Source organism: Macaca nemestrina, chromosome 7 (assembly GCF_043159975.1).
Source record: "Macaca nemestrina isolate mMacNem1 chromosome 7, mMacNem.hap1, whole genome shotgun sequence".
Taxonomy (NCBI): Eukaryota; Metazoa; Chordata; class Mammalia; order Primates; family Cercopithecidae; genus Macaca; species Macaca nemestrina.
This window is the reverse complement of record NC_092131.1, coordinates 174364836-174390796: the sequence shown is the minus strand read 5'-3', so window position 1 is coordinate 174390796 and position 25961 is coordinate 174364836. Positions and strand designations below refer to the sequence as shown.

Genomic DNA, 25961 nt, shown 5'->3' with positions numbered 1-25961 from the left:
ATAAACTGAACATGGGTCAGAAAGGAGCCATAAAGATGTATTCCAATAAAAATGAGTATTCTGTGAGAGAGAAACCTGGTTACAGGTCAGACAATTAGACATTAGGCCATCCACCAGCATAAATAAACATCCCAAGAAAAGTATACTGTGAAAATTCAGTACTAAACCCTTGAGTCCTGTTGGGCAGGGCTATAGTTTATAGCCATGATCCAGAGAGAAACCTCAAAAGCAAACAAGAAATGACAGATATGAAACAAATATGGTGAGATAATTAGTCTATAGTTCAAGATATACATTCAGGAGGAAGACAGACATGGCACTGAGTTACATGAAATTTTGTTTTGCAGTGGCAGCTTTCTAAAAACAGAAAAATCTATGTCATGAGAATTCCAGTCCTAATCATATAAATATGAACAAATATACCTAAAAATTACAGTCCAACTCAAATATTTATTTATTTGAGACAGGGTGATGCCATTTTGCCCAACCTGGAGTGCCGTGGCTATTCACAGATGCAACCATAGCGAACTATGACCTCAAACACCTGGTCTCAAGTGATCCTTCTGCCTCACACTTCCTAGCAGCTGGGACTACAGACACATGCTACTATGCCTGGCTAGATCCTATTCTTAAATTCAGAAAAGCTGCATATCTATAAATTTTTCTTTCTCATTTGTCTTTATGATCATATAGATGATAATCATACAAATCACTTTATAAATAGTCAAGGCAAGTGTAGATGCATTATGGTATTCATAAAATATTCTGCTCTGCCCACTTGTTACTCTGGCCAACACTACTTTTGGATAATTGAGAAAATAAATGGGCTTTGGTACTCCTTAAATAATAGAGTAAATGAAAAATAAATTCATATAATTCATAATTTATAATGTTTATTATATTTGCACCCAGAGGTTAAGGTTCCAGGAAGAGTCAATTAAGTTTAGACCAAGTTGTGATGTCAAATATGTGAATTATGTCTTTACTCTTTAATTTTGAAATAAATTTATATTTACAGAAAGTTATAAAAATATTACGCAGGATTTCATCTACCCTGCAACTTCCTTTAATGTTGACATCTTATATAACCATGGATAGAATACATATGAAAACATGAAAATTGATGACGGTATAAAACTACTAACTAAAGTACAGACTTTATTCATATTTTACCAGGTTTTCTACTGATATCATTTTTAAGTTTTTGGATTCACTCCAGGATAACACACTATACTTACTGTCAGATGCATTATTTATTGCACCATAGCCAATTACCACATAGCTCAGAGGCTAAAAAACCGACACACACACATTACTCACAGTTTCTCTGGGTCAGGAATCCAGATGTAGATGTTGCTGAGGACTCACCTGAAGAATCAGCTGGGGAGGGATCATCTTTCAAGCTTATAGTGGTTGTTAGGAGTCAATTGTTGCCCAGGTAGAGAAGACTTCAGTGGTAACTTTCTCTTGACCCATTAACAACTTAATAATGATCCTTAATTCTTCATAAAAGAAAATAAAAACAATAGAGAAGAAGAGATTACTGCCTAATGTATTCTATGAGGCAGATTACTCTGATACTACAACTAGATAGAGATATTTTAAGAAAGGAAAATACAAGGGCATGGTGGCTCACATCTGTAATCTCAGTACTTTGGGAGGCTGACATGGGTGGATCATCTGAGGTCAAGAATTTGAGACCAGCCTGGCCAATATAATGAAACCCTATCTCTACTGAAAGCACAAAAATTAGCCGAGTGTGGTGGCAGGTTCCTGTAATCCCAGCTACTCAGGAGGCTGAAGCAGAAGAATTGCTTGAAACCAGAAGGTGGAGTATTCAGTGAGCCAAGATTGTCTCACTGCACTCCATCCACCCTGGGCAACAGAGAGAGACTCCATCTCAAAAAAAGAAGAAAGGAAAATTGTAGACCAATATGTCTTATGAATACTGAGGCAATAATCCTCAAAAAAATAAACAAATAATTCAGGTTCTTAAAACACATTTATACACTCTGATGAAGGGTACTTATGTCAGGATTGTAAGTTTGATAAAATAAAATATATAAAAACAATTAGTGTAATACATTTTATTAATAAATGAAAAAACAAAGCCTCATGATGACCTCCAAGGATATGTAACAAGCATTTGAAAAATCCAAAACCCACTCATGGTAAAAAGATGAAAAAATTATGCATGAAAGGAAATGTTCTTTACTTGGAAGCAGACATCCATGAAAAGCTCACATAACACCGGTATCAAGAAAGTCTCAGTAATTTTTCCAAAATTAAAAACTCAAAAAGGTTATCCACTACCACCATTCTATTATAAATTGTAATTGAGGATATAGTCAATAAATTATGCTAGAAAAATAAATATAACACTATCAGAATGAAAATAAATCAATCAGTCTGGGTGCAGTGGCTCACGTCTATAATCCCAGCACTTTGGGAGGCTGAGGAAGGTGGATCACCTGAGGTTGGAAGTTCCAGACCAGACTGGCATGGTGAAATCCCATCTCTACTAAAAATATACAAAAATTAGCCAGGCATGGCAGCAGGCGCCTGTAACCCCAGCTATTTGGGAGGCCGAGGAAGGAGAATCACTTGAGCCTAGGAGGTGGAGGTTGCAGTGAGCCGAGACTGCACCACTGCACACCAGCCTGGGCAACAGAGCAAAACTCCCTATCAAAAAATAAAAAAAAAAAAAAAGAAATCAAACTGTCTCTATGTACCAGTAAAATGATCTAGTATATACAGAATCCTAAGGAATCCACTAATATAAGATTAGAACATAAAATTCAGTAATGTTGTAGTGTACAAGGTCAATAAAAAACAATTGCATTCTATTATACTGCAAATAAACTGAAAAAGGAAACTCAAAAACAATTCCACTTAATATAGTTGGGAATCCTGTACAAGGCGACTGTACACTGGGCCTCATTCCTGGTCCCCAGTGATTTCTAAGGAAGGGGTGAGTTGAACAGGCAAGGAGTGATCTACTCTTACCACTGCCATCTGGAATCCTGGCAGCACCCCATGACCGTGAAGGACACTTGAGCTTGCAGGGAGAGCTGTTTAGAGAGGTAATAAGGGCAGGACTCCAGCCTGTGTAGAGCCCAGAGGGTTTGTTGCTGGAATGTCTGTAGTGAAGCACAAGCAGGGATGCCCATTACCCAAGGCTCGCCACGCTCCCCTAGGAGACTTCAGTCTTAGGTGAACTGTTGGACTAGAACACAGCAGGGTGATCTTGCCTGTGAGATGGGGTAATTCCAATCTCAGTGACCCGTATCTACTAACTTCTAGAGCCCCAGCTTGGCTGCACTCGCTTGTAGTGCAGCCTCACATGCCTAACTAAGGTGCCTCCCAGGGGCCAACATCATACCTGCTTCACTGGCAGACTGTGCTAGACTGTCAGGGAGCTCCAGTAGAGTGGTCCCTGTTGACATACACCCAGTTCACCTACACCCAAACCCAACTGCAGCCTCCCCCATGCCACTTTGCTGGCATGCACTTGCCCACAGCCACCTTGCTACCACTTTGCCCGCACATATGTGCATGTGGGCAGACCTCACCCAGTCGTTAGTAAATACCTTGGCCCTTCCAGTGCAGCAGGTTCCTAACTTTGACAGGACAGAGAACAAAGCTGGGGGTTGGATATCAACCCCACAGAGTTACAGCACACATCCCAGGAGTACTGAACTCAGCCTAAAATCTTCCAGAAATAAAGCCAATTGACCTAACCCACTACATACCACAATCAAACCCCCAGGGGCATCAAAGAAGATAAAAGCAAAGTAACTCATCCAAAGGACAATAATTACAAAGACTGAAGGAACATCAGCCCACTTCCCAAAAAATGATTCTTAACCAGGCTGAAATGACAGAAATAGAATTCAGAACATGGATAAGAACAAAGATAATCAATATTCAGAAGAAAGTCAAAACCCAATCCAAGGTTTCTAAGGTATAAAATAAAATGGTACAAAAGATAAAAGACAAAATTGGCATTTTAAGACATAACAAAACTGATTTGATAGAGCTGAAAAAAATCACTTCGAGAATTTCAGAATATAATGGCCACTATTTACAGGAGAATCAACCAAGCATAGAAAAGAATCTCAGAGGCTGGGCGTGGTGGCTCACGCCTGTAATCCCAGCACTTTGGGAGGCTGAGGCTGGTGGATCACAAGGCCAGGAGATCGAGATGATCCTGACTAACATGGTGAAACCCTGTCTCTGCTAAAAATACAAAAAATTAGCTGGGCGTGGTGGCAGGTGCCTGTAGTCCTAGATACTCGGGAGGCTGAGGCAGGAGAATGGCGTGAACCTGGGAGGCAGAGCTTACAGTGACCTGAGATCGCGCCACTGCCCTCCAGCCTGGGCAACAGAGTGAAACTCAGTCTTTAAAAAAAAAAAACGCCGGGCGCGGTGGCTCAAGCCTGTAATCCCAGCACTTTGGGAGGCCGAGGCGGGTGGATCACGAGGTCAGGAGATCGAGACTATCCTGGCTAACATGGTGAAACCGCGTCTCTACTAAAAATACAAAAACTAGCCGGGCGTGGTGGCGGGCGCCTGTAGTCTCAGCTACTTGGGAGGCTGAGGCGGGAGAATGGCGTGAACCCGGGAGGCGGAGCTTGCAGTGAGCCGAGATTACGCCACTGCACTCCAGCCTGGGAGACACAGCGAGACTCTGTCTCAAAAAAAAAACAAAAAAAAAAAAAAACAGAATTTCAGAGCTTAAAGACCGGTTCTCTGAAATACCTAGGATGAAAATTTTTAAAAAGGTGAAAGAATAATAGACAAAACCTCCAAGAAATATGAGATTTTATATAGAGACCAAATTATGGCTTATTGGTGTCCCTGAAAGAGAAGGAGTGAAAGAAAGCCACTTGGAAAACATTCCAGGATATTATCCAAGAAACTTTTCCCAAACTCGTTAGAGAGACCAACATTCAAATTCAGGAACTTCAGAGAAACTCTGTCAGATGCTACACAAGATGACCATCCCTAAGACACTTAGTCAACAGATTCTCCAAGGTTGAAATGAAAGAAACAATGTCAAAGGCAACTAGACAGAAGGGGCAGATTACCCACAAAAGGCAACATTATCACACTACCAGTAGACTTTTCAGCAGAAATCTTACAAGCCTGAAGAGATTGCAGGAAGTAGGGGTGAGGGTGGGAGCAGGATGTGCATTTAGCATTCTTAAACAAAAGAATTTCCAACCAGGAATTTCACATGCAATCAAACTAAGTTTCATAAGTGAAGGAGAAATGAGATTATTTTCAGACAAGCAAATGCTAAGATAATTCATTACCATCAGACCTGCCTTATGAGAGACCCTGATGGGAGTGCTAAATATGGCAAGGCCATTACCAGTCACTACAGAAACACACTTAAGTACATAAAGCATTAACACTATAAAGTAACCACACAAAAAAGTCTGCATAATAACCAGGTAACACAATCACAGGATTAAATCTATACATATCAATATTAATATTGGATGTGAACGGGCTAAATTCCCTAATTAAAAAGTACAGAGTGGCAGATTAAGTACAGAAGGCAGACTCAACTGTATGCTGGCTTCAAGAGACCCACTTCATAGGTACTGACACTCAGGCTCAAAGTAAAGGGATGAAGGAAAATCTACCAAGCAAACGGAAAATAGAAAAAAAGCAGAGGTTACTGTTCTAATTTCAGGCAAAAAAAAAAAAAAAAAAAAAAAAAAAAGACTTAAAAAAATAAAGATAAAAAGACAAAGAAAGGGTCAAGGGTTCCATCTAACAAGAAGACCTAATTATGATAAATATATACGCACCTAACACTGAAGCATGCAGGTTCATAAAGCGAGTTCTTAGAGACCTAGAAGACACTTTGATAATCACAAAATAATAGCTGCAGACTTCCAAAACCCCACTGACAGTATCAGACAGACCATCAACTTGGAAAACTGATGAAGATATTTAAGACCTGAACTTGACACTTAACCAAATAGACCTAATGGATATCTAAGGAACAGTGCACTCCAAAACAATAGAATATACATTCTTCTGAACACATGGCACATACCCTAAAATTGAACATACACTCAGCAATAAAACGATCCTCAGCAAATTAAAAAACTAAAATTATACAAACCACATTCTCAGAATAGAAATCAAAACCAAGAAGATCACTGAAAACCATACAGTTACATGGAAATCAAGCAACCTTCTTCTGAATGATTTTTGAGTAAATAATGAAATTAAGGCAGAAATCAAGAAATTCTTTGAAACTAATGAGAACAAATATACAACATACCAGAATCTCTGGGACACAGTTAAAGCAGCATTAAGGGATAAGTTTATAACACTAAACACCCCATCAAAAAGTTAGAAATATCTCAAATTAACAATCTAACATCACTCTTAGAGGTACTAAAGAAACAAGGACAACCAACCCCACAGCTAGGAGAAGACAAAAAATAACCAAACTCAGAGCTGAAGTGAAAGAAGTTGGTATGCGGAAAACCATATGAAAAACCACACAAATTTAGAAGTCATTTCATGGAAAGAATAAACAGGATTGTGATATAGTTTGCATCTGTAACCTCACAAAATGTCATGTTGAATTGTAGTCCCCAGTGTTGGAGATGGGAAATGGTTGGAAGTGATTAGATAATGTAGGTGGTGGTTTCTCATGAATGGTTTAGCATCATCCCCTTGGTGCTGTTCTTGTGATAGTGAGTTAGCACGAGATATGGAGCATCTCTCCTTCTCTATCTGTTGCTCCTTCTCTGACCATGTATGATGCCTGTTCCTCCTTTGCCATCTGCCATGATTGGAAGCTTCCTGAAGCCTCCCCAGAAGCAGAAGCCACAACCTGAACCATAACCCAATTAAACCTCTCTTCTTCATAAATTACCCAGTCTCTTTATATCAATGTGAGAATGAACTAATATAAAAATTGTTACTGGGGAGTGGGACATTGCCATAAAGATACCTGAAAATATGGAAGCAGTTTTGGAACTGGGTAATGGGCAAAGGTTGGAAGACTTTAGAGGACTCAGAAGAATACAGGAAAATAAGTGAAAATTGGAAACTTCTTAGAGACTTGAATGATTGTGACCCAAATGCTGAGAGTCATATGAACAGAGATGGCCAGGCTAATGATGTCTCAGGTGGAAATGAATAACTTATTGGGAACTGAAGCAAAAATCACTTTTGTTATGCCTTAGCAAAGAACTTGGCCACATTGTGTCTCTGCCCTAGGGATCTGCAAAACTAAATTTTGAACTTAAGAATGATGATTTAGTGTATCTGGTGGAATACATTTCTAAGTATCAAAGCATTTAACATGAGGCCTGCCTGCTTCTAACAGCCTGTGCCTATGTGCATGAGCAAAAAATGACCTAAAGTTGGCACTTACATTTGAGGAGGAAGCAGAGTGTAAAAGTTTGGAAAATTTGCAGCCTACTCATATGATAGAAAAGTAAAGCCAATTCAAGAAGGCTGCAGAAATTTACATAAGTAAAAAGGAGCTAAGTGCCAATAGCCAAGACAATTGCAAGAAGGCCTTGAATACATTTTAGAGACCTTTGAAGCAGCCCCTCCCATCACAGACTTGGAAGCCTAGGAGGATAGAATGGTTTCACGGGCCAGGCCCACGGTCCTGCTGCCCTTTGCAACCTCTTGTTACTGCTCGCTGCATCCCAGCTGTTTCAGCTTTAGCCATGGTTTAAATGGGTCTAAGTCCAGTTCAGGCCACTGCTTCAGAAGGTGTGAGCTATAAGCCTCAGTGTCTTCCACATGGTGTTAAGCCTGCAGGTACACAGAGTGCAAGAGTTGAGGCTTGGCAGCCTCCATGTAGGTTTCAGAGGATGTATGGAATGTATGGAAAAGTCCAGGTGTCCAGGCAGAAGATTACTGCAGAGGCAGAGCCCTCATGGAGAACCACCACTAGGGTAGTGCAGAGGGGATATGTTGGGTTGGAGTCCACATGCAGAGTCTCTGCCTAGTGGAATTGTGAGAAGGGGACCATAGTCCTCCAGATGCTGAAATTGTAGGCCCACTGAAGCTTGCATGTTGTGCCTGGAAAAGCCACAGGCACTCAACGCCAGTCCATGAGAGCAGCTACAGGGGCTAAACCTTGCAAAGCCACAGGGGCATGGCTGTGAAAGGACTTGGGACCCCATCCCTTGTATCAGTGTGCCTTGGATATGGGATCTGGAGTCAAAGGATATTATTTTGGAGCTTTAAGATTCAACGACTACCCTTCTGGGTTTCAGACTTTCATGGGGCCTATACCCTCTTTCTTTTGGCTGATTTCTCTCTTTTGGAACAGGAATGTTTACCAAATGCCTATAGTTCCACTGTATCTTGGAAGTAACTAGCTAGTTTTGTTTGTTTGTTTTTTGAGACAGAGTCTCAGTCTGCCCAGGCTGGAGTGCAGAGGTACGATCTTGGTTCACTGCAACCTCTGCCTCCTGGGTTCAAGCAACTCTCATGTCTCAGCCTCCTGAGTAGCTGGGATTACAGGTGTGTGCCACCATGCCTGGCTAATTTTTTTTTTTTTCGGTAGAGACAGCGTTTCACTATGTTGGCCAGGCTGGTCTCGAACCCCTGACCTCAAGTGATCTGCCCACCTTGGCCTCCCAAAGTGCTGGGATTAGAGGCATGAGCCACTGTGCCCAGCCTAACTAGTTTTTTATTTTACAGGATCATAGGTGAAAGGGACTAGCCTTGTCCCAGATGAGACTTTGAACTTTGGAATTCTGAGTTAATGCTGGAATGAGTTAAGACTTTGCAGGAATGTTAGGAAGGCAAAATTGTATTTTGCAAAGTGAGAACATGAGATTGGGGGGCCAGGAGTGGAATGATATGGTTTTGATCTGTGTCAACAACAAATCTCATGTCAAATTATAATCCCCAGTGTTGGAGGTGGGGCCTGCTGGGAGGTGATTGGATCATGGGGGCAACTTCTTTATCACCATCCTTTTGGTGCTGTTCTTGTGATTGTGATGTGAATGTATTAGGTTAGTGGCAAGTAAAATCAGATTAAATTGAATCCAGTTTCAATTATATTAATACCAATGACTAGAAAAAAGCAGTGTAGTACCAATTTTGCAGAAAGTGTGGCAACAAATCTAGGTCTAGTGACAATCTGGAGTAAGTTTGGAGATTGTGTGTAATTGTAACTCTCCTCTTTTCCTACAGTCCAATAAATATTTGCATGTCCACTGGCTGCCATGTCCTCATGGGAGACGGTACTGTCATTAAGTCTGGTGTTCACTTTGTAAGGCATAATGTTTGCATCATTTTCTTCCTTATCCTTTAAGAGGCTTAAAGTTATCTCATTAAATTAAGATTGGAAGTTGCTCTTGTTGACTTTGTTGATTTAAATTAAAACGTGTCAGGCTAATAGGTTTTTGAAATGTAATCATTTTATCCAAAGTTTTAAATTATTTTTATTGTAGTCAATTAAATCTCTCTATATAGAGAGATTAGAGAGTAGGTGAAAAGTTCATTCTATATCCATATATCTGTCAATGCCTGTGTAATTCTTCATGCAAAATGAGTTGCCTTATCACGTTCAATTATTTTAGGGCTCCATAGTGAGCTATCATATATTCTAAGGCTGAGATGGCATATTTGGCAGATGAATGGCTAACCACTACTACTATGTTAATCTCTGTGTATGTATCAACCATTGTTACTGCATATTTTTACGACTAGGGATAATTTAATGATCCTATAAAATCTATCTGGAAGCACAGGTTGAAGGTGCTAGGTTTGTACCTATCTATGGCTGTAGAATAGCTCTACTTTAGATCAGCTTTACATTGCTCACAATTACCTTGGGCCTTTTGAATTTGGTGCCATCTTGCTTTCAGTTTCTCATGGCCACCTGTACACTAAGCATGTGCCTAATCTCTTTTTCCTTATGTAGTTATAGTTATTTTCATGGAGTGCAGATTAGTTCTGGTGTTTGTTTAACTTTAAAGTCATCTCCCTATTTAATTATAGTTGTTTGGTACTTGTGGTATTTCCCATTCTTTGTCTTATTTTCTTTTGAGTTGAAGATGTAGTACTGAATATCATGAGTTTTCTGATTTTCTGTGTAGCTTTAATTGTGGTATGTTCTGTGTGTTAATGGTTATGATTTCTGATAATGCATCTATATGGTTATATGATTTTGTGGCTTCTGAATTATCTTTTTGCTGCACCAATATAAGTATGTCAAATATCATAATTCTGTTTCATAATTCACATAGTTCCTCCCAATAAAATTTGGACCATATACTTTTAGAATTATTTTTTAAATTTTGTTTCCATGTTTGTAACCACCAGGTTATGCCATTAGGAACTGTCATGAGTCTGCAGAAATGTAAATTTTATTTTGATTTTCTGATACTGAGTGTCTGACTGCTAGAACACCTGCAATCAATTCTGCATGCTGTGAAGAGAGTAATTGACCTGCCTCCTTCAGGATTGTGTGGTCCTGGGGTCTAAGCCCTGCTTTGTCCATTGGGTCTGGCCTTGGGTCACAGAGGCTGATCCGTTTGTAAACCAACGGATTTGTTGGGCAAGACATTTAGACAAGATGGGGCCTCATTTTCCTAGATTGGCACGGAGTGTCCCTGTGCTTGGAATACCTTCTGGTATGCCTATTTCAGTCTTGACAGTCTCCTCCATGAGGAGACGTGGTTGACCCTTAAAGCCAGTGTCTCCACCCTGGACTTACCATTTCTATGGAAGCAATGTTGATCAATTTTACCCAGTGAAGGAGAGGCATGTGGCATCTAATTGTAATGTTGTTGCCAGTCAGAGGCTCCCTTTCTTAAGGCTTCATGCCTAAGCCATATGCATTTTCAAATGCGCTGAATTTGTTCTTAGAGTATGGGAATTTTATTGTTCAAAATCCCACTGGTAGGAAGGTTTTAGAACCTGGTTTCTTTTTACACGATGACCATGGACCGTGTTCTACATTCATCACTCATTAGAACTTCCAACCAAGTTGTGAATCAGAAGATGCATAATGCAGAGCTTGGCATGTGGTAACATAGTCTTTGAGTGATTCAAGTGCTTATGCTTGTTCTTGTCTCTAGGGGAAATTTTGGGATTTACTAGTTATCTTATATATTGGTTTTAGGATGATGTTTCGAGAGGATATATGTTGTCTCCAGTTACCAAATAAAAACCTATTATTCTTTGTGCTTCCTGTTTATAGGTGCCCTAAGGGCTTTTATCATTGTGGTCATTATTTTTCCCCCTTCTGACGACCATTGTACTCTTAAAAATTTACAATTAGTGTCCGGGCCTATGGTTTTCTCTGTATTAATAGTCCATCTCAGTGATCTTAAGTATGTTGCTAATTGTCATGTTTCCTGTTTAAGATTCTGCTGGTCATTATTTTAGCATCGTAATGTAAGCTATATATTATATTATTAGTGATCTGTGTTTTAATTGGTTTATATGTAATGATAAAATGGAGTGAGCTATTTAAATATCCTTGCAGTGAACTTTTAAATTGGTATTGTCTGCCTTCGTAGGTAAAAGTGGTATATTCCCAGCTTTCTTTATCTATTGGCATGGCAAAGAGCATGTCTGAAATATCTATGGTTACATAGTAGTTTCCATTGTACTCAGTGATCTTATTAATGACTTCTTCAACATCTGGTAATGCTCCTGTCATTTTAGTTGAGACATTATTTAAATTTTTCTAGTCAATAGCTCCCGTGATTTCAGCACAGGCCATAATGGAAAAGTAATTTGAAATGCCCATTGTAATAATGTTGAGGATTTCCAGAATTTTGCTGTTACTTCTGTATATCTTGCCTTTAATGGCTATTTCTTACTGTATGTGGCCTGGTGGGTTGTAGACAGCGTTAGAGGTTTCATTTTAGTCTGTAATATGTTGAGAATTTTCATTCCTTTAGTTTCTTTTTTTTTTTTTTGAGATGGAGTCTCGCTCTATTGCCCAGGCTGGAGTGCAGTGGCATGATCTCCACTCACTGCAAGCTCCGCCTCCCGGGTTCACGCCATTCTCCTGCCTCAGCCTCCCGAGCAGCTGCAACTACAGGCGCCCACCACCACGCCCGGCTAATTTTTTGTAATTTTAGTAGAGACAGGGTTTCACTGTGCTAGCCAGGATGGTCTCGATCTCCTGACCTCGTGATCTGCCCGCCTTGGCCTCCCAAAGTGCTGGGATTACAGGCATGAGCCATCGCGCCCACCCTCCTTTAGTTTCTTCATAGGCCACCATAGGTTAAAAAGTTTTGGGATCAGATGCATTCCCATTATGTTTTCTAATTTTGATAAACAGTATAAAGTGCAAGCAATAAGTTTAGGTAATAGACTGTATGGAAGCAGAAATTGAGGAGCCTCTGGTTGTTTCCTCAAAGTACTTTATATGGATGTTTATGTCAGAGTGTGCTGCATTGTATGTAATAAGGTTTATTTGTAATTTGGTGTCTAAAAGAAATGTGTATATATGTGCACACTTATTTGTATAGCTATCGTGTTCTGTTACCCTTAGGTCTGAGTGTTTTAGCCCATACCTGGAGGGGTTTCTAGTTGTTTAATTTTATCTTTCTTTTGTTGTTTCTGTTTTTTAAATTTGTTGGTTCAGTCTCGGACAATTGGAAGGTTTTTTTTTTTTTTTGAGATGGCATTTCACTCTTGTCCCTCAGGCTGAAGTGCAATGGTGCCATCTCGTCTCAGCTCACTGCAACCTCTCCTGCCTCAGCCTCCTGAGTAGCTAGGATTGCAGGTGCATGCCACCATGCCTAGCTAATTTTTGTATTTTTAGTAGGGACGGGGTTTCACCATGTTGGCCAGGTTGGTTTTGAACTCCTGACCTCAGGTGATCTGCTCTCCTCAGCCTCCAAAAGTTCTGGGATTGCAGGCATGAGCACACCCAGCTAGATGTTTAGAAGGTCTTTACTCATTATTTTGGCATCTGGGCTGGGCCTTAAATGGCTCTGTTTCCTTGTGTCCTTGGTTGTCAATTATTTTCTTTGTGCTGTGAATTATTTTGTCTGGCTTGCAAATTTGTCTGCCTTGGTTTATTTTGCAAAGGTACGTTAGGTCAATTTTTAATGATTTTTGAGACTTTTGTTTTGAATATAAAGAATTTCAGTCCCTTCCTGGGTTTATTTCTTGGTGTTTTTATTAAGTTTGCTATAAATATTACCTTAGGGGTTCCTGAAGAGTCTGTCAAAATTTGAATGTTTCTAGTCTATCTTTTATGGTTCTCAGTGCTGAGACTGTTAACTTAGGAGACTTTCAGGTTAGGTGATACTCAGAAGTGATGTCTTCACTTGAAGCTAGAATTTCAAATGAGTGGCATATTTGTTGTATCTATCACATATCAATTGATGTGTATTGGTAGCCAAAAATAGCTAATTTTCTTGTATTTCTGTGTGCCTTATATCAAATCATTGCATTTGAGCCCATCTCCAAATACTGTTGGGTCTAAATATGATTGGATGGATCTCCAGGCTAATGTGATTCACTACCAGAGAGACAGGGCATGCCTTGGGTGATTTTTTTGTTAGTTCTAATATTTCATCTTTAGAGATGGGTTTTCTGCTAGTGTAGTGATCTGATGCATTTCTGTGCCTGAAAGTACTATGGTGTTTGGTCCATTATCCCATAGATGGACTGGCCATTCTGCATCTGTGGTTTGTCTTTGGCAAGAATCTGTTCTTATTTTTGGAATTCTTCTCTGGTGTATTCTTTGTTCTCACTGATACACTGTGGTCTGTGATTTCCATGGTTACAATCTATGATTCTCTTTCTAGTTATTATGGGCCTTGCCACATAATCCCACCAGGAACCATCATAATCTACTGAATCCTCTGGATGTGGGCGCTTTGATCCCAGGGATTCCTCATTAAATGTGATATATGAGAATAATTTACTTTCCTTAAAATTATATGAGCTATCTCTTTGCCCTTCTGGTGATTCCTGTCAATACATGAGATATTTACATGAACAGTTCAGGAATTTCTTCCCTTGGAGTATTGCTAATCAAAAGTTTTACATTTTTAGGCTTTCTCATGACTGACCATAGATCCTCAGGGGTTTGTACAGTAAGAGTTTTTCTGGCTTCCGAAACTATTGGGCATCAAGGTTCTTCAATGCTGAGAACTGTGTTTGGCCTATGAGTCCTCTGGCATGTCTGCTCGATTTCTGTCCTAGCGCCCATATTATGCAATATTAGTTGCAAATTTATATAGTTTCTTAATAATAAATATTTTACTTTATTACCTTAACCAACTTCATACATGGACTGCAATAATTAACTTTCCTTTCTTTCAACCAAATAAAAAACTTGTTTTGCCAGCCTTCTACTGATAAGTTAGGTTCCTGCTCAGTGTGAGCCCTCGGGCTCCACCAGCTTCCTAGCTTAGCATCAGCCAAGACCTTGTCAGATTTTGTATTTGCATGACATCGGTGGGTTCTATCCCATCATTTAAGGTTTTCCTTGGGGAGCCAGGCTTTCAAGACTAAGTGAGATTATATCTCTTTTTAGACAGTGTGGTAGTGTCTTTGGCCAAATGACTTGATTTCTAATTAAGGTTTTATGAGGGTCCTGGCATTAGAAATCTCCTTAATGTGGCCAATCATAGGTATGTGATTATAAATGCCAGTTTATTTTAGTTTTGGGAATTTGTCTAACTGTGGAAAACAGTTGCTGACTATGTCAATTGTTGTGAGTGGCACAAGGTCAGACATAAACTGATCCACGAACACTTGTGACTTTCCACAAGGTCAGACATTCATTGATGCTGTTCCAATTGTAAAAGCCACAAGTTACATGGAGTTCCTAAGGAGGCAAATCTCCTTACTACTAATTCCATAGTCAGAGCCATGATGGAATCTCAAGCCAATCCACAAGTCAGTCAGTATTGCAACCCATACATAGTAGTACACTAAATCAATAAACAGGTGTAATAGATCAAACACCCCACATAAAATAATACTTAACATCAAAAGAAAAGAGGATAGAAAAGGGGTTAACAAACCCATTCAAGAATAGTGACATGAACAAGAGTGTCTTGCACTAATCCAGAAGGTATTCAATGTCTTGAAAGTAAGAAGACTTGATTTGAGCAGAGGCTTTGGTGGCAGATGTTAGATGCTGATCATGAGTGGAAGCAAGATTGTGTATATGGAAACAACTGTGTCCAGATGATTAAGTCCTGCTTTTTAAAAATGGTCCTTGATTCCTCTTGTGTGGACTTATAGTAAAGGGTTTTGCCTTTATTTGGTTGGCTGTAGTCTCTATTGATTAGGTGAACATCTGGTTCTTTCTGGCATGATATATCTTTTGAAATAAAAGATGGAGTCTTTTTCTAAGATGGAATCACATATGTCAATGGTGCTCCATACCTGACAGGAATCTGTACTTGGTGTGAAGTGGGGTGTTAGAATGATGGAGAAATGGAGGCAAACAGAAGCATCCAAGTCCATGACACTGCAAGTCAGCCAGCCTAAATGTCCCTGCCTATCTCCTCCCTTGTTCCTCTTGAGACAAACCAACCCTGGTAATTCTCAGGGACATCCCCAGAGGGCAGTGACCACCCTCAATTGTTCTGACTTTCATTCTAACAGGAAGACCAAGTGAGCTGGAGTAACATTTTAAGAAAGTAGATCCAGACATTTAAAATTACTCCAAACAGAATGCATTCTTGGAGGAGCTGCTCCTGCCTCATTTATTGACCTTCCCTCCCTCCCCTGCCCAGTCTCTCCATGGTTTTCCCTTCCTGCTCCTGCCTCCTCACATATTACTCATCCCAGCCGTCCTTCAAACCCACTGCCCTCTTCTCATGCTCTGGCCTGTGCCACGGACACACTTGTTCATACTTTCATGTTAACAAAATGGCTGGTCTTTGTGTTCCAGAAAGGAACCTCAGTGTACTGTCTACGGGAATCAATGCTCTCTGTGTCTTTCACAGTTCGAACAAACTACACCCATAACAGAGACATACAGAGCTCTGTAAGCATGAGATTCTGAGCAACTTTTGTCTCGTCATTCCCAGAAACCTCCATTCCTCTCCTTTACAACTAGAGGCAGTTCCAAGAAAATTTCTGAAAAAACTAAAACAGAGAATGTGTAAAATCTTTCTTTACTAAAGGAGTAGTATTCTCACTCAATTTAGAAAAGCTTGCTGCATGAAAAGATGAAAATAGTTGAAAATATATTTCATAATTATGAATGAATCATTAGACAAGATTAAAGGTATTAATACACAATACAAAAGTAGAAATATGGCTGTGGATAATGTTTCTGACCAAAAATGTTAGTTTTTACAGAAATATTAAAGATATTTGCATGCAAAACCTAAAACCAAGAACAAATATTTCAAGGAATTGTCTGAAGTGGACGCTTGTCATTGATCAGAAATCAGAATGATTGTTAAATGGCCTCAATTTTTATGCAAAATAATGGAAATCCTTAAATAACCTGAGAGGGAGGGAAGAAAGCAGTCGGGCCTGCAGACCCACAGCAAGGCTATGGATTCAGCTCTGCCTTCTCCTCCACAACCCTTGGTGGGCATAGTCTGAAGGAGGAGGATCTCACCTGATATGTCCTCTGCACTTGTGCAGGAGGCACACAGGGGTATCTGCACAGACTCCTGCCCTGTTCACTATTGTTGCTTACAAAGAAATTTTCCTAGACTCCAGAAAGCAGAGAAATAAAATCAGGAGGCATGAAGTTGAATGAAATTCATTTAGCATATACTAATAAAATGACACAGGGAATGGTGTGGGGGATTTTCTAAGATGCACAAGGACCTTAAGAGACATAAGCATGAACAGCGTTGTTTGAGTTCTGTTCCATGAAAGGGACATATAGGCAAAGCAGCCCCCAAATGCTGAAGGAGCCAAGAAACCAAAGGATGAAGCAAACAAATCCAGTTTGTCAGTTTTGCACTTTTGCAAGGAAAGGCCTGCAACAATCTTATGGAAGTATCTCCACATATTTTTGTCCCAAGCTTACTGGCAGTGGTCCAACGTAGTCTATTTCCCAGTCCCTCACAAGAGTGGCTCTCTAATGTAGATGTCCAGGTATATGTGGGAGGCAGAGGGGGTGCAGGCAGGAGCAAACTAAGCCATTGGTTACCACTGCCATTAAATCTGCATAGCATAGGGGCAAGTCCCTTCCCTTTGCTATTTGCCAGCCTACTCATGCACTGTGATGTCCACCATGTTTGTGTGCCCAACCAGCTAGCTCAGAAGACTGAGATATAGGGTTCTAATTTTTGCTAGGGTATCAGCTTTCACATTGCCTGGGAATGAATCTGACTAGTTTCCTAAAATATGATACACGATTAGGCTTGCAGTGGGTTCTTGTAACCTTTCCCAAATGTCTTTCCACATAGCAGCTCCCCACACGTTTTTTTTTTTTTTTTAAGTCCATGCTATTCACCCAGGGCCTATTCAGCAAGCGAAGTCATAAGACCCATTAATACTGCCCAACTATCTGTACAGAGAACTGTCAGCCACGGCTCATGAGTACAAGCCAACTGTGCAGCTCAGAGTGTTGCCCACTGAATGCTTTGCTGCATTCCCATCTCAAACGCAATAGTATTTGTCTGCATTTGCAGTTACTGCCGTGCATACACAATGGTTACCCCGGCTCCAACTATCTAAGTGCCAAGCATTTTCAGGAATAGGGGCTGTGCCTGTGTCTACTATTAGAGGTGTCTCCAGTGGGGGCTCCACAACACGGGCAGCACTGGTCTCATACTATCCTGGCCCTGAGAGAGCATGCATCTCCCAAGGGACCCATGTAGAGGACACTGCATTGCTGCAGGTATGCATGCCACTTTTGTGAAGTGGCGCCTTGAGAGATAACTATTACAGGCTTGAAAAACAACCCTTCTATCTAGCCCTTAATAAGAGAGATCTGTTCTCATTGTTACTGCCAAATGATCAGCTACAGGGTCAATGCGCTAGAAGGCTTTACATACTCCCAGGACCTGTCGTTCAATTGGAGAACAGTGGGTTTCAGCACACTCCCATAGGCTGTGACCAGAATCCTAGAAGAACTGCTTTGCTATGCTGAACATGCCAGAGGATCTCTCTTATCCCCTCAGGGTTTATGGTCACACCTAAAGATATTTGTATCCCAGTAAGAAGGAAACCTAAGACTTGTGCCCAAGCCACTCATATTTTAGCCTTCTCAAATGCTTCTTCTAGTTCTTTATCCCAGAACCAACTAGATCCCCTCTTAACTAGTGAGTACAGGGGATGTGAACGTTGAGCTAAATATGAGGTGAAAGCCCACCAGTATCCCAAAAGGTCCAGGAAACTTTGTCTCTGTTGAACTGTTTTTGGCATGGAAAACTGTTGAATTTTCTCAATGACTAAGCCTGGAATGGTGTGTCTTACTTCACCAAGTGACCCTGAGGAACTTTGCAGCCAGTTCGGGGCCCCGTATCTTTTGTGGGTTGGTGGCCCATCCTCTGGATTGAAGAAGGGTGCACAAAACATCTCGGTGTTGCTGTCACAACGAAAGTCTTCAGAAGTTAGAATATTATCGATACCAGGCTGGTGAGTCAGGATGAAGGGGTGCTAAAGAAGGCATTAGCTCAATCTAACCCAGCATGAGAAGTGCCTATGTTTTGTATCATTTGCTCAATCACTTGAGTTATATTTGGCACAGCAGTCCAAACCCATAGGAAGAATCCCCCCACAGGTGTTTGTAAAACCCATCCTAAAAGCACATCCATACCCAAGATGTCTTCTGAAATAAGTGAGATAAAGACAAGAGACTAAGCAAGGAGGGACTCCAGACAAAACTAAGGAGGAGAGGAGTTTGTTTCACTCAGATTTTTTACCCCCACAACCATATCTAGCTCCCCACTTGCCAGGGTGTCTCTCTGGATTTCCATGAATTAAGACACAATCTGCACCTGCGGCCACTAAAGCTTAGGTTCTTTTTTGTGCTTTTTTGAACTCTTGATAATCAGCTCCAAAGGGAGCCTCTGGTTGCCCCCTATTGCTCCTACACAGAGGCAGCCTTGACCCCACCTATGATCTTCAGGCTGCAGAGTCCACCCCTAAATGCAGAGACTGGTGTTCTTTTACTCGGTTTCTTATTTTCATTCTCCCTTTTTTGGTAGGTAGTAGGAAGGGGTCTAAACTGTTGATTGGGAGTCAGGACTTTCCAAAGGCCACCAATATGGCACTGGGTTGCCCATGCATATTATCTTTGTCTACCCCAGCTGAAATCAGATCAGACCACATTTGTTTCCTACTAACCCTAATGGCTTTTTGGCCTTCCCTTCTCAGTCCAGCAGACTATTTCTCCCTTTTTCTCATTTCTTCAGTAGCCAGTCAGAGCTCATCTCTTTCCTTACTAGTTTCTCCAAAATCAGAAATGGCTTTCCCCATATCTTGTCCCCCACAAAAGAGGACATGCTATTCCCAGGGGGCACTTTGTCTCATTTTTTCAGCTTTACTCTCATACACGGAGATACCATTCACACCAGTGTCCCGCAGCTATACCATTCATGGACATAAAGTTTTGTCTTGGCAGCTGTTTAAAAGTTTTTACTGTGTCCAATAATCCTGCCCAGGCCTGTGTATGTTGGAATTTTGCTTTCCACTGCATGAACAGTTTCACTCTCAAATGGGAAGAATAATGATCTTTCTACTTTTGAGTTAACCTCTATGTCATTATCTAGTTGCTTCCCATGAATTCCAGGTATTTGAAACCCAGCCTGGTTTGACCAGGACAGCCCATACATTCAGCTGGCACAGCTTTCTCTCTCTCCCAGACACACAAAGTGGCAAGGTATGATTTCCAACTGTGCCTCTTGAGTTTCAAGCTTATCCAGAAAACCAGACATTAATGCAGACGTGGAAGTTCTCACATCCCTTTCTTACTGTGATTCTTTTCTCAGCTTCCCTACACTCACCTTAGCTGCACCTGTGTTTTCATGACCACTCACATAGAAAATAACAGTAGCAAACTCACTGCTGTCACTGTGCAGCAACCTTTGTTACCACAGTGAGTCACACTTTTTACTAACATTTTACTAACAAGCTTTCTAGATCCTCTGGCATTTTAGGGGTACTCCTGTTTTCACAGTAGTCCACAAGCATATAGCAAATGGGCACCACTCAACATGAATGAGCAAGGCCACCCCTGAAGTTTCCTCTGTGGCTGCTTCTTCTCCCTTGTATGTACTTTGGTTTCCTGACTCCTCCTTGCTGACCATTTGTTCTGTGAAAGGGCCATATGTACAAAGTGAGCGTTAAACGTCAAAGGGGCAGAGAAACCAAACAAGGAGGCAGAAAATCCAGTTTGTCAGTACTGGTTAATTTACTGGGGGAACTTATAGACAGAAGCACAGCCTTCGGTGGCCACATTACAGGTAGATGTTCACACTGTTACTCTGCACACCCAGGGCTAATACTCCACAGAGAAAAGGTATACATGCTCCAGCAGGACAATTAAAAGCAACCCTCCAGAACAGACAAGGATGCTACCTGTGCCATAGCCTAAAATTCATACAATAACATCCAGATTGACATGATCTTACACTAAACAAATAAATGAGTGATCAGAAGGTGTTTATGGGACTGGCATTAATCAGAAGTCAACATGGTGGATTAGTATCCAAGACGGGTCACTTTTGTCTCCATACGTTCTATAACCTTCTCTTTTTTCAAAATACAACTGAGAATATTGGTGCAGGTGCAAGGCATGCAAGTTTTTACTCTTCTGTCTTCAATATCACAGTCATGAAGAGAACAACCTCTGGAGGGAAAATTCTGGGCTCTAGAGAATGTGAAAGGAACTCTTCAAAAAATAAAAGAGTATAGTATTTGAAGACCGATGTAGAAATCGACTAATGAAAACACAACAATAGAGCTGAAACATTGACACATGCATATATAAACAAAGTCAAAAGAAAAAGTAATGAAAAGAGATGAATTTTAAATATGCATTTCAGGGTATCGAATATTCATCTGGAGAAATAAAATTTACTTTTAAACTCATTTTATGCACAAAATCAATTTCAGGTGGATCATAACCTATATATGAAAAAGAATTCAATAGAGTATCCAGAATTTAAATTAGGAAAATAAATTCATTACAATAGGTAGGTATTCTTAAAAAGCAACTGGAAAGTATTTAGCCTATGAGAGAAATGTTATCATAAGTTGATATGAGTAAGGATACCGTGTCAAGCTCAAGGTTGTTCTTTTCCTTTCCTTTAGGGATTTAGCTCAGATTCAGAGCTACAACTTTCAGAAGGTAGTAGTGTCAACCTCTTGAGATGTTGTATGCTATCAGTCTACACATTTTGGGTATTGTGTAAACTAATAGGAAAATAAAACATAAGGACATCAAACTCACTATGCTCAAGAGAAAGTTAGGCTTGGGAACTGAGTTATGCAAACAAATTTCCTTTTGTCCCAAAACAGATAGCTGTAATTATACATGTTTACTTAATCTTTTGCAAAATGTAGATCTACAGAACATGAGATGAATGCATAATTGACTTTCCCCCCGACTTCTCTATTTTGAAATGTAATATGTGGATTCAATGGGTGCTAATTAATGCCTCACAAAAATGTAACCACTTGCCTCACTGCCTACTCGACTTTTTCCTTTTTTCCCTCCTTGCCCTACTGTCTACTTTTTCCCCTTTAAATACTGAAATCATCAGAACCTACTTGGAAAAAGCACAGGCCACAGACCCTACTGTAACTTGTGTTTCTTTTTCGTGGGTGCATCCTCAACCTTGGCAAAATCAAACTCTAAATTGATTTAGACCTGTCTCAGTCACTATTTCCAACTTCAGCCATGTACCTGCAAAAGTCGTGAAGTCATCGAGATATAAATTCTCTCTTCCTTCACCTAAGAGTTGTCCCTTTAGAAATGCAAATTTAAGGTCACCTAGCCAACAACTGCGTAGGGCAATGAAATAGGTAGTTGAAAAAGATTGCTCATCTAAAGGAGGTGAAAGAAACTTCAAATACAACTCTTCATAAATCTCTATGATCTGCTTCTGCCTATGTGTATGTCTATGAATTTGTGTCATATAAATGTGATGATTCACTAGCAAAATATATGAAACAGTTTTAATTGTCATAAAAAGTGTTTAGCTCCAATATTTTATCAGAAAAATAAAAAATAACTCAAATGTCTTTAGTTCAAATGATTTTAATAATCTTTAGTAAATAAAGCTAATTTAAAAATTATTGGCACAGAAAAAATTCTGCACACCTACAACCAGACGCTCGTCAACAAAGTTGACAAAAACAAGCAATGGAGAAAGGACTTTCCATTCAGTAAATGGTACTAATGTAACTGGCTAGCCATATATAGAAGATGGACACTAGACCCTTCTTTATACCATATGTTTAATATTAAAATCAATTCAAGATGGAAAAATGACTTAAATATAAAACCCAAAACTATAAAAGCTCAGGAAGATGATAACCTACGAAATACTATTCTGAACATTGATCTTGGGAAAGATTTCATGATGACGACACCAAAAGCAATTACAAAAAACCACAAAAATTGATGAATGGAATGTAACTAAACTAAAAAGGCTCTGCACAGCAAAAGAAACTATCAACAGAGTAGAATGAGAGAAAATATTTGCAAACTATGCATCCATAAAAAGTGGGCAAAGGGTTGAGTGTGGTGGCTCTCACCTATAATGTCAACACTTTGAGAAGCAAAGGGAAGAGGATTGCTTGAGTCCAGAAGATTGAGAGCAGCCTGAGCAACACAGTGAGACAACGTCTCCACAGAAAAATAAAATTAGCCAGGAGTGGTGGTGCATAGCTATTCGGGAGGCTGAGGTAGGAGGATCACTTGGGGGCATCGGTGGTTGAAGTTGCAGTGAGTCATGATTGCACCATTGTATTCCAGCCTAGGTGACAGAGTGAGACTCTACCTCATGCACACACAACATGTTTTAAAAGGCCAGAGGGCATAAACAGACACTTTTCAAAAGGAGACACACCCATAGCCAACACGCATAGGAAAAACTGCTCAACATTACTAATCATTAGAGAAATGCAAATCAAAAACCACAATAAGATACTATCTCACGCCAGTCGAAATGACTATTATTAAGGAGTTAAAAAATAACAGATGCTGGTGAGGTTGTGGAGAAAAGAGGATGCTTATACACTGCTGGTTGGAATGTTAACTAGTACAGCCACTATGGAAAGCAGTGTGGTGATTTATCAAAGAACTTAAAACAGAATTGGCATTTGACCCAGCAATCCCATTATTGGGTATATGCCAAAGGAATATAAATCATTCTACCATGAAAACACATGCAGCGTATGTTCATTGCAGCACTATTCACAACAGCAAAGACATGGAATCAACCTAAATACCCATCAGTGGAAGACTGGATAAAAAAAAATATGGTACGAATACACCATGGAATACAATGCAGCAATAAAAAGAATAGATCATGTCCTCTGCAGCAACATGGATGGAGCTGGACGTCATTATCCTCATCAAACTAATACAGGAGCATAAAACCAAATACTGCATGTTCTCACATACTATAAATGAGACCTAAACATCGAGAACACATGGACACAAAGAAGGACCCAAAAGACACTACAGCTTACCTGAGGGTACAAAGTAAGAAGAGAGAGATTGCAAAACTACCTTTTGGGTACCACACTTATTGCCAGGATAATGAAATAATCTGTGCATCACATCCCCATGACACACAATTTACCTATATAACCTACACATGTACCCCTGAACCTAAAATAAAAGGCAAAAAAAAAAAATTATAGGTAAAAGTACAATTTAAATGTCTTTAGAATTCTTTAAATATTTTGTCTGAATAATCAGGCAGCTCAGATACTGTTTTAGCTAGATGCTTTAAGGCTGTAAACTGCTCCTTTGATATTTGTAATAATTATTTGACTTGTCTTGCTTGTAGCCATAGTAAGTCCAGGGGATATGTGGAGTTCTTAGCCCAACTGTGCCCTCTGACTGTGCTGGGAAGGATGAGACATTACCTGCATCTCTGCCTTTTGTCCTGGGCTTTGCATCTGACAAAAAACTGCTTACTTCCTAGGTTTTTCACTAAAAATCAGAGTTGTTGACAGTTAAAATTACAATTAACATATGTAGTTAAATCTACTAGATACATGCAAAGTTTTAGGGAAAGTAAGATGTGTTTTCAGAAAAAAAATTATAGGACAGCATGTGAAAATGTTTTTTTTTTTTTTTTTTTTTTTTTTTTTTTTGCAGCGGGTGTGTTAGAATTGTCTTTAAGCTCTGCTGTCCACGGGTGGCCTAAGTATTAATAGCTCAATGGGCCCTCTGCCTTTTCACGTAAGGTGACTGCCCTCCACCAGCGAGGGCAAAGGGCCAGTGTGACAGCCTTCTGTATACACACTTGTGGCTCCCTAGCTCTTGTGTGGCATCCAGGAAAAATGAAGTTGCACAAACAAATTGAAGGATGGTAAATGTGGGGGATTTTATTGCTGATGAAAATGGCTCTCATTGAGAAGTGGAGCTGAAGAGGGAACGTGGAGGTAGGTAATCTTCCCCTGAAGTCTGGCCATCTCCACCTGAATTCTTCTCTGAAGTTATGTCATCAAGCTGTCCCTCTGAAGTCCAGCTGCTTCTCTCCTACATCCAGCCATAGTCCCTGATGTCCAGTTGCTTCTCCTCTCTGTCTGCTGAGTCTAGGGTCTTTATAGGCACAGGATGGGGTGTGGTGGGCCATGGGTGGTTTAGGAAAAGGTAACAATCAAGCAGGAAAACAGGGATATAAGTTTGCACTTTGGACCACAGTCTCAGGCTTTTCAGCTTGAGGGTGGGGCTTTACTAAGGACCTCTGTCTGCCTAGAATTTCTCTGCCTCTTGTTGCTATCACAAGTACCTGTAAGTATCATTTGCATCAATTATAAAAATTATTATTATTATTTTTTGAGACGGAGTCTTGCTCTGTTGCCGAGGCTGGAGTGCAGTGGCGCGATCTTGGCTCACTGCAAGCTCTGCCTCCCAGGTTCCCGCCATTCTCCCGCCTCAGACTACCAAGTAGCTGGGACTACAGGTGCCCGCCACCACGCCCAGCTAATTCTTTGTATTTTCAGAAGAGATGGGGTTTCACCATGTTAGCCAGGATGGTCTCGATCTCCTGACCTCGTGATCCATCCGTCTCGGCCTCCCAAAGTGCTGGGATTACAGGCGTGAGCGACCGTGCCTGGCCAAAAATTATTTTTTAAACATTATTTTATGTCACAATAAAAACATAAAACTATGAAAAACTGTAACACAAATACTTTTTAATCACTTAGAAAATACATATATATTGAAAATAATTATTTTGAACTTGAATAAATGTGGATAATGGTCTTATATCACTCCTATGATCACATAAGATAAAAAATGAAAGCAAAATAGGTAATATTTTCTAAAATGTCACATATTTAGATCAAACTCTTCTGAACCACTTTTCAATTCACTTTGTCCATGATTTCTCCTATGTTAGCATCATCTCTGCTGACTAGCTTTGCTGATGCCACACTTATTGTGAGAGTACCATAAAACTTTCTGTTAGATTATCTTTCTGATCTACCAACATCCCTCTGCAAGTTTTAATGTTTAAAGATATCACCAGAAAGTGAAAATGGAAGTGTTTTTGTACCACGTTTATGTGTGTGCACAAAAAAGCAATCAAATTATGCCTGTCTTCTGACCAATCATGTTTTTACTACATTAATTTTATGATACATCTCTATTTGAAAGATGTACAAATAAGTCCTTTAAAACAAATGGAACACACTATTTTTCCTTGTGACTGCCTCTTTCTTAGTATAAAATCATGGTGTATCATCTTATGTATTCTGGTCTATTATTGAGGAAAAGTTGAACAACTTGATTTAATTAACTTCTACCCTAGGATTAGAGATATCAGTGTTATTAGTGAACTACTAGAATTTCTATTTTA

General features: G+C 40.0%; 1 protein-coding gene across 3 annotated transcripts in view; it reads right to left on the bottom strand.

Annotated features, from left to right (window-relative positions):
- LOC105499091 (nuclear pore associated protein 1) overlaps positions 1–25961 on the bottom strand; it is a 564120-nt gene that overhangs the window by 54809 nt on the left and 483350 nt on the right. For all 3 annotated transcript variants that reach the window (XM_071099379.1, XM_071099380.1, XM_071099381.1), the window contains one exon: positions 1369–1502. The gene's annotated coding sequence lies outside the window, so the exon portion shown is untranslated. The remainder of the gene's footprint in view (positions 1–1368; positions 1503–25961) is intronic.